Here is a 5518-nt window from a genome sequence, read left to right as displayed (position 1 = left end):
CCTCAGCGATGTCGCTACCTCGAAGACGCTGTGCCCCATCGCTCGTGCACCAACTGTTACACTACGTTCAAACTCACTTAAACCTTTATGGTGTGATCGTGTTTTACATGGAGCGGGCTTGCACCCCTTGTTGTTTTGCGTGGCACTATCACAACACAGGTCTACATTGCGGTTTTAAGCACCTTCTTGCTTCCCACTGTTGAAGACCAATTCGGGTATGGCGACTGCATCTTTCAAGACTTAAACCTTTATAACCTGCTATTGTAGCAGCAGTAACCGATCTAAAAATTGCGCCAGATACTTGCTGTATTATATAGGCGTTGCCGATCGCAGCACCGTGTTCTGCCTGTGTACATATCTCTGTATTTGAAGACGCATGCCTACAGCAGTTTCTTTGACGCTTCAGTGGATATGTCTTTGTTTACTTGTACATCGGCTGGGATTACTGCACTTTGGTCACTTCCTTACGACCGCACCACGGTGACCTCCGAAAGGTACATGGGCGCCAGGCCACAGAGGACACGGACTGAACACAGCAGACCCGCTCCGGACGGACCCGTAGCGATCCAGTGGGACGGGGCGGGTAGGGTGGGGTGCGAGGGGTGGGCGCTGTCGCCGCGTGTAAACAGGGCGACGATCCCGCGGGTCACGGCCGTCGCCATGGCAACCAGCAGGCGCACGTCATCCTGGCCCAAGGGGCTTTCGGCTCGAGAAGACGCAAAGTGGTGCGCATCGCTCAAGACATGAATACAGCTCAAGACAAAGCCGCTCGCGCAAGCGTCTCTTCTCTCTGTAGGAGGTCTGGGATAGAAAGGTTGGTAGGTGACGAAATGGTCATTTCCAGGAAAAAGGCTTGTAGAGGCATAGTAGGAAGGCACGAAGGTAATCAACAATAATATTCGCAAATGACGTTACGTTACGGTCCCCCCTTGAAAGCGAGGAAGAATTACAGGACCTGGTGAACCGAAAGAACGGTCTACTAAACAGAGAATGTGGACTGTGAGTATACAAGATATAGAAAAAAGTACTGACGAATAACAGAAATGAGATTTGCGACAACTTTTAATTAAAACTGTGGACCGTGTAGTACACGAAACGTAGGTCATCTTCTGCATCGGAACCGAAAAAGCGACGAACTAAACAGACTAGCTCAGGGAGAAACAGCACTGCTGGCCAGATTAAGTGTTAATTTCAGAAGTTTCTGAGAATCTATGTCTGGAGCACAGCACTGTACGGAAGTAGATCAGTGACTATGAAAAAACTGGAAAAGAAGAGAATCGAAGCGTTTGAGAAATAGAGTCATATAAGGATACTGAAAATTAACTGGACCGATGTGACAGAAATGAGAACGGCGTTATATGGAATATGTTAACTAGAAGAAGGTACAGCAAGGTATGGCGTGTCATAACAAACTCAAGGTGACGGAAGGAGCAGAGGAGGGAACAAACTGCAGGAAATAGATTCAAATATCCGTAAAAAAAATCAATTATTATTTATTGCCCCGCCTTAAATTTATAGTATTTTAAGTGTGTTTGCTTACGAACCGAAATATCATGAGTGGTGGTCCTGTAAAAATAGCGTACATAATTCATTTCTACAGTACGTTTCGCTAGTTACACATTAAAAACTTTTTTCCTTGTGAATTCGATGTACAGTTTACTTACTGTTTTTATTGCGTCTTTTTACATGTTTTGAAGCCGATACATTTCCCCTTTCTGTCAGCAGAGGTTGAAGTCGAAAACATTTGTTGCTCTTTCACCCTCCGCGGCTTTTCGGCTTTTAGGAAGTCGCTTAAAAAGGGGGTATGAAAACACCTCAACTTTTCCTATCTGTTGAACATGGTTGAGCTGCCTTATTTCAGATGATATCCTTCCACATGTACTGCACATTTATCCCCGCATCATGTCATTTATAATTTCATTGCAATCAAGTTCGAAAACAGTAAGTACAGCAGTTTGGATACAAAAATAAAAAGGCAATAAGTCCGCTAATATTTATTTTCCGACGTTAAAATTTAATGAGTACTTTGCTATGTAGAGATGTAGAGTACATTGTGGTAAAATGTCCAAAAGACTTTTCGAATCAATTTTATTTTAGCCACACTACCAAATTGTATGCTATTTGTGAATAGCCGAAATCGCATATCCAGTTTTGTGGCTTGGAAAAGAGCACCTCCTACCTTACTCCATGCCCAGATCGCGTCTAAAACACCGAATTCATTTCTTACTATATGCGCGATTCGACTATCACATACCTATCACAGAGGAATAATCCTACGGTGATGATAAATTAACGACAAAACGGGAGAGCAAAACTCTCCTTAAACTAGAGTAGACCACAGACTCAACTGAATACGTACATTTTGATAAACTTATGCAAATACCGGTTGGCTGTAATTAAAGTGCAGTTACAGAGGTCCAGCGTCGGCTATAACTGCCCACCGGGGTGGCCGAGCGGTTCTAGGCGCTACAGTCTGGAGCCGCGCGACCGCTACGGTCGCAGGTTCGAATCCTTCCTGGGGCGTGGATGTGTGTGATGTCCTTAGGTTAGTTACGTTTAAGTAGTTCTAAGTTCTAGGGGACTGATGACCTCAGATGTTAAGTCCCATAGTGCTCAGAGCCATTTGAACCATTTTTTCGGCTATAATTATTGTGTGGTAGCGAAACTTGGTAGATATGGTAATACGTTAACGCGGAACTGATTTACACTGGAAGAAAAATTATTTCCAGTTTTGATCACCAGGCGAAAATCTGGCGCTGTAAATGTAAGAAAGATGAATAGAAATGATTCCATAGGTAATGGATTAGGAAAGAGACAAAGGCAAAAACAAGTGAGAGAAGTTTAAAAAATGGTTCAACTGGCTCTGAACACTATGGGACTTAACATCTGAGATCATCAGTCCCCTAGACCTAGAACTACTTGAACCTAACCAACCTAAGGACATCACACACATCCATGCCCGAGGCAGGATTCGAACGTGCGACCGTAGCAGCAGCGCGGTTCCGGACTGAAGCGCCTAGAACCGCTCGGCCACAGCACTGCCGACGCCGACGCCGCACATGTCCTCGGTCTGCATCCTGACGAATTAACAGGGGTTTCCAGTCTGGCAGAGGTCGACCTCTACTACAGCACCCAGTTCCAACATTCACAACACACTGCCAGTCTCAAATGCTTGTTACTCTCTAATTAACCTAATTCTGATGTGCCGCCCATTGAGCGTGTGCCGTCAAAGTGGCCAACCAACTGCTACTAGTTGCATTTATCTACATCTACATGACTACTGTGCAATTCACATTTATGTGCTTGGCAGAGGGTTCATCGAACCACAATCATACTATCTCCCTACCATTCCACTCCCGAACAGCGCGCGGGAAAAACGAACAACTAAACCTTTCTGTTCGAGCTCTGATTTCTCTTATTTTATTTTGATGATCATTCCTACGTATGTAGGTTGGGCTCAACAAAATATTTTCGTATTCGGAAGAGAAAGTTGGCGACTGAAATTTCGCAAATAGATCTCCCCGCAACGAAAAACGTCTTTGTTTTAATGACTTCCATCCCAACTCGCGCATCATATCTCCACACTCTCCCCCCCCCCCTTTTTTTTTTTTTTTTTTTTTTTGGTCATCAGTCTACTGACTGGTTTGATGCGGCCCGCCACGAATTCCTTTCCTGTGCTAACCTCTTCATCTCAGAGTAGCACTTGCAACCCACGTCCTCAATTATTTGCTTGACGTATTCCAATCTCTGTCTTCATCTACAGTTTTTACCCTCTACAGCTCCCTCTAGTACCATGGAAGTCATTCCCTCATGTCTTAGCAGATGTCCTATCATCCTGTCCCATCTCCTTATGAGTGTTTTCCACATATTCCTTTCCTCTCCGATTCTGCGTAGAACCGCCTCATTCCTTACCTTATCAGTCCACCTAATTTTCAACATTCGTCTATAGCACCACATCTCAAATGCTTCGATTCTCTTCTGTTCCGGTTTTCCCACAGTCCATGTTTCACTACCATACAATGCTGTACTCCAGACGTACATCCTCAGAAATTTCTTCCTCAATTTAAGGCCGGTATTTGATATTAGTAGACTTCTCTTGGCCAGAAATGCCTTTTTTGCCACAGCGAGTCTGCTTTTGATGTCCTCCTTGCTCCGTCCGTCATTGGTTACTTTACTGCCTAGGTAGCAGAATTCCTTAACTTCATTGACTTCGTGACCATCAATCCTGATGTTAAGTTTCTCGCTGTTCTCATTTCTACTACTTCTCATTACCTTCGTCTTTCTCTGATTTACTCTCAAACCGTACTGTGTACTCATTAGACTGTTCATTCCGTTTAGCAGATCATTTAAATGGTTCAAATGGCTCTGAGCACTATGGGACTTAACATCTATGGTCATCAGTCCCCTAGAACTTAGAACTACTTAAACCTAACTAACCTAAGGACATCACACAACACCCAGTCATCACGAGGCAGAGAAAATCCCTGACCCCGCCGGGAATCGAACCCGGGAACCCGGGCGTGGGCACCATTTTATATTGTCGAACGCTATTACGTGGTAATACAAAACGAGCTGCCCTTTTTTGCACCCTTTCGATGTACTCCGTCAATCCCACCTGGTAAGGATCCCACACCGCGCAGCAATATTCTAACAGAGGACGAACGAGTGTAGTGTAAGCTGTCTCTTTAGTGGACTTGTTGCATCTTCTAAGTGTCCTGCCAATGAAACGCAACCTTTGGCTCGCCTTCCCCATAATATTATCTATGTGGTCTTTCCAACTGAAGTTGTTCGTAATTTTAACACCCGGGTGTCTTTGGGGGATCTGATATCATGTAAGCACCACCACATTTGGTTCAAATGGCTCTGAGCACTATGGGACTCAACTTCTGAGGTCATTGGTCCCCTAGAACTTAGAACTAGTTAAACCTAACTAACCTAAGAACATCACACCTATCCATGCCCGAGGCAGGACTCGAACCTGCGACCGTAGCGGCCTCGAGGTTCCACACTGCAGCGCCTAGAACCGCACGGCCACTTTGGCTGGCTACCACATTTCAGACGAATATTTTCGGCTTAATAATCCTCCATAAGTAATGTCACCGCACTCTAGGTTAGTTTGAATTAGGCTGACAGTAACACAAGCTCGCAGAATGCTCCGGCAACGCGTGTGCGTTTCGCGTGACGGCCACGGCGGCGAGGGAAGGGGTGTGGGCGTTGCGGGACGTAGGTCAGGGCGCGGACAGCGGCACGCGTGCCTGCGCTGGCCGCAATTGCGTTGTTAATAACGCGTATCAGAATTTCAATTACTGCAGCGGGGCGCGCGGCTGCAGCGGAACTCCCTGACGGAATGCCGGCCATCACTGGCGGGAAGGCAGGTAGGCGGCGTGTCGCACGCTGTAATTCCGCCAGGGCCTCACGCACGAGCACGCTACCCCGCTACGTCGGCCACGAGTGTCTGTACAAAGCGTGCCAGTTCTTTTGATTCTCAGTGCATCATTTAGTTACACCAGATCGTGGA

The sequence above is a fragment of the Schistocerca nitens genome, chromosome 9 (genome assembly GCF_023898315.1).
Source record: "Schistocerca nitens isolate TAMUIC-IGC-003100 chromosome 9, iqSchNite1.1, whole genome shotgun sequence".
In the NCBI taxonomy this organism is placed as follows: Eukaryota; Metazoa; Arthropoda; class Insecta; order Orthoptera; family Acrididae; genus Schistocerca; species Schistocerca nitens.
The sequence above is the reverse complement of the archived record's forward strand: the minus strand, read 5'-3'. Positions refer to the sequence as shown.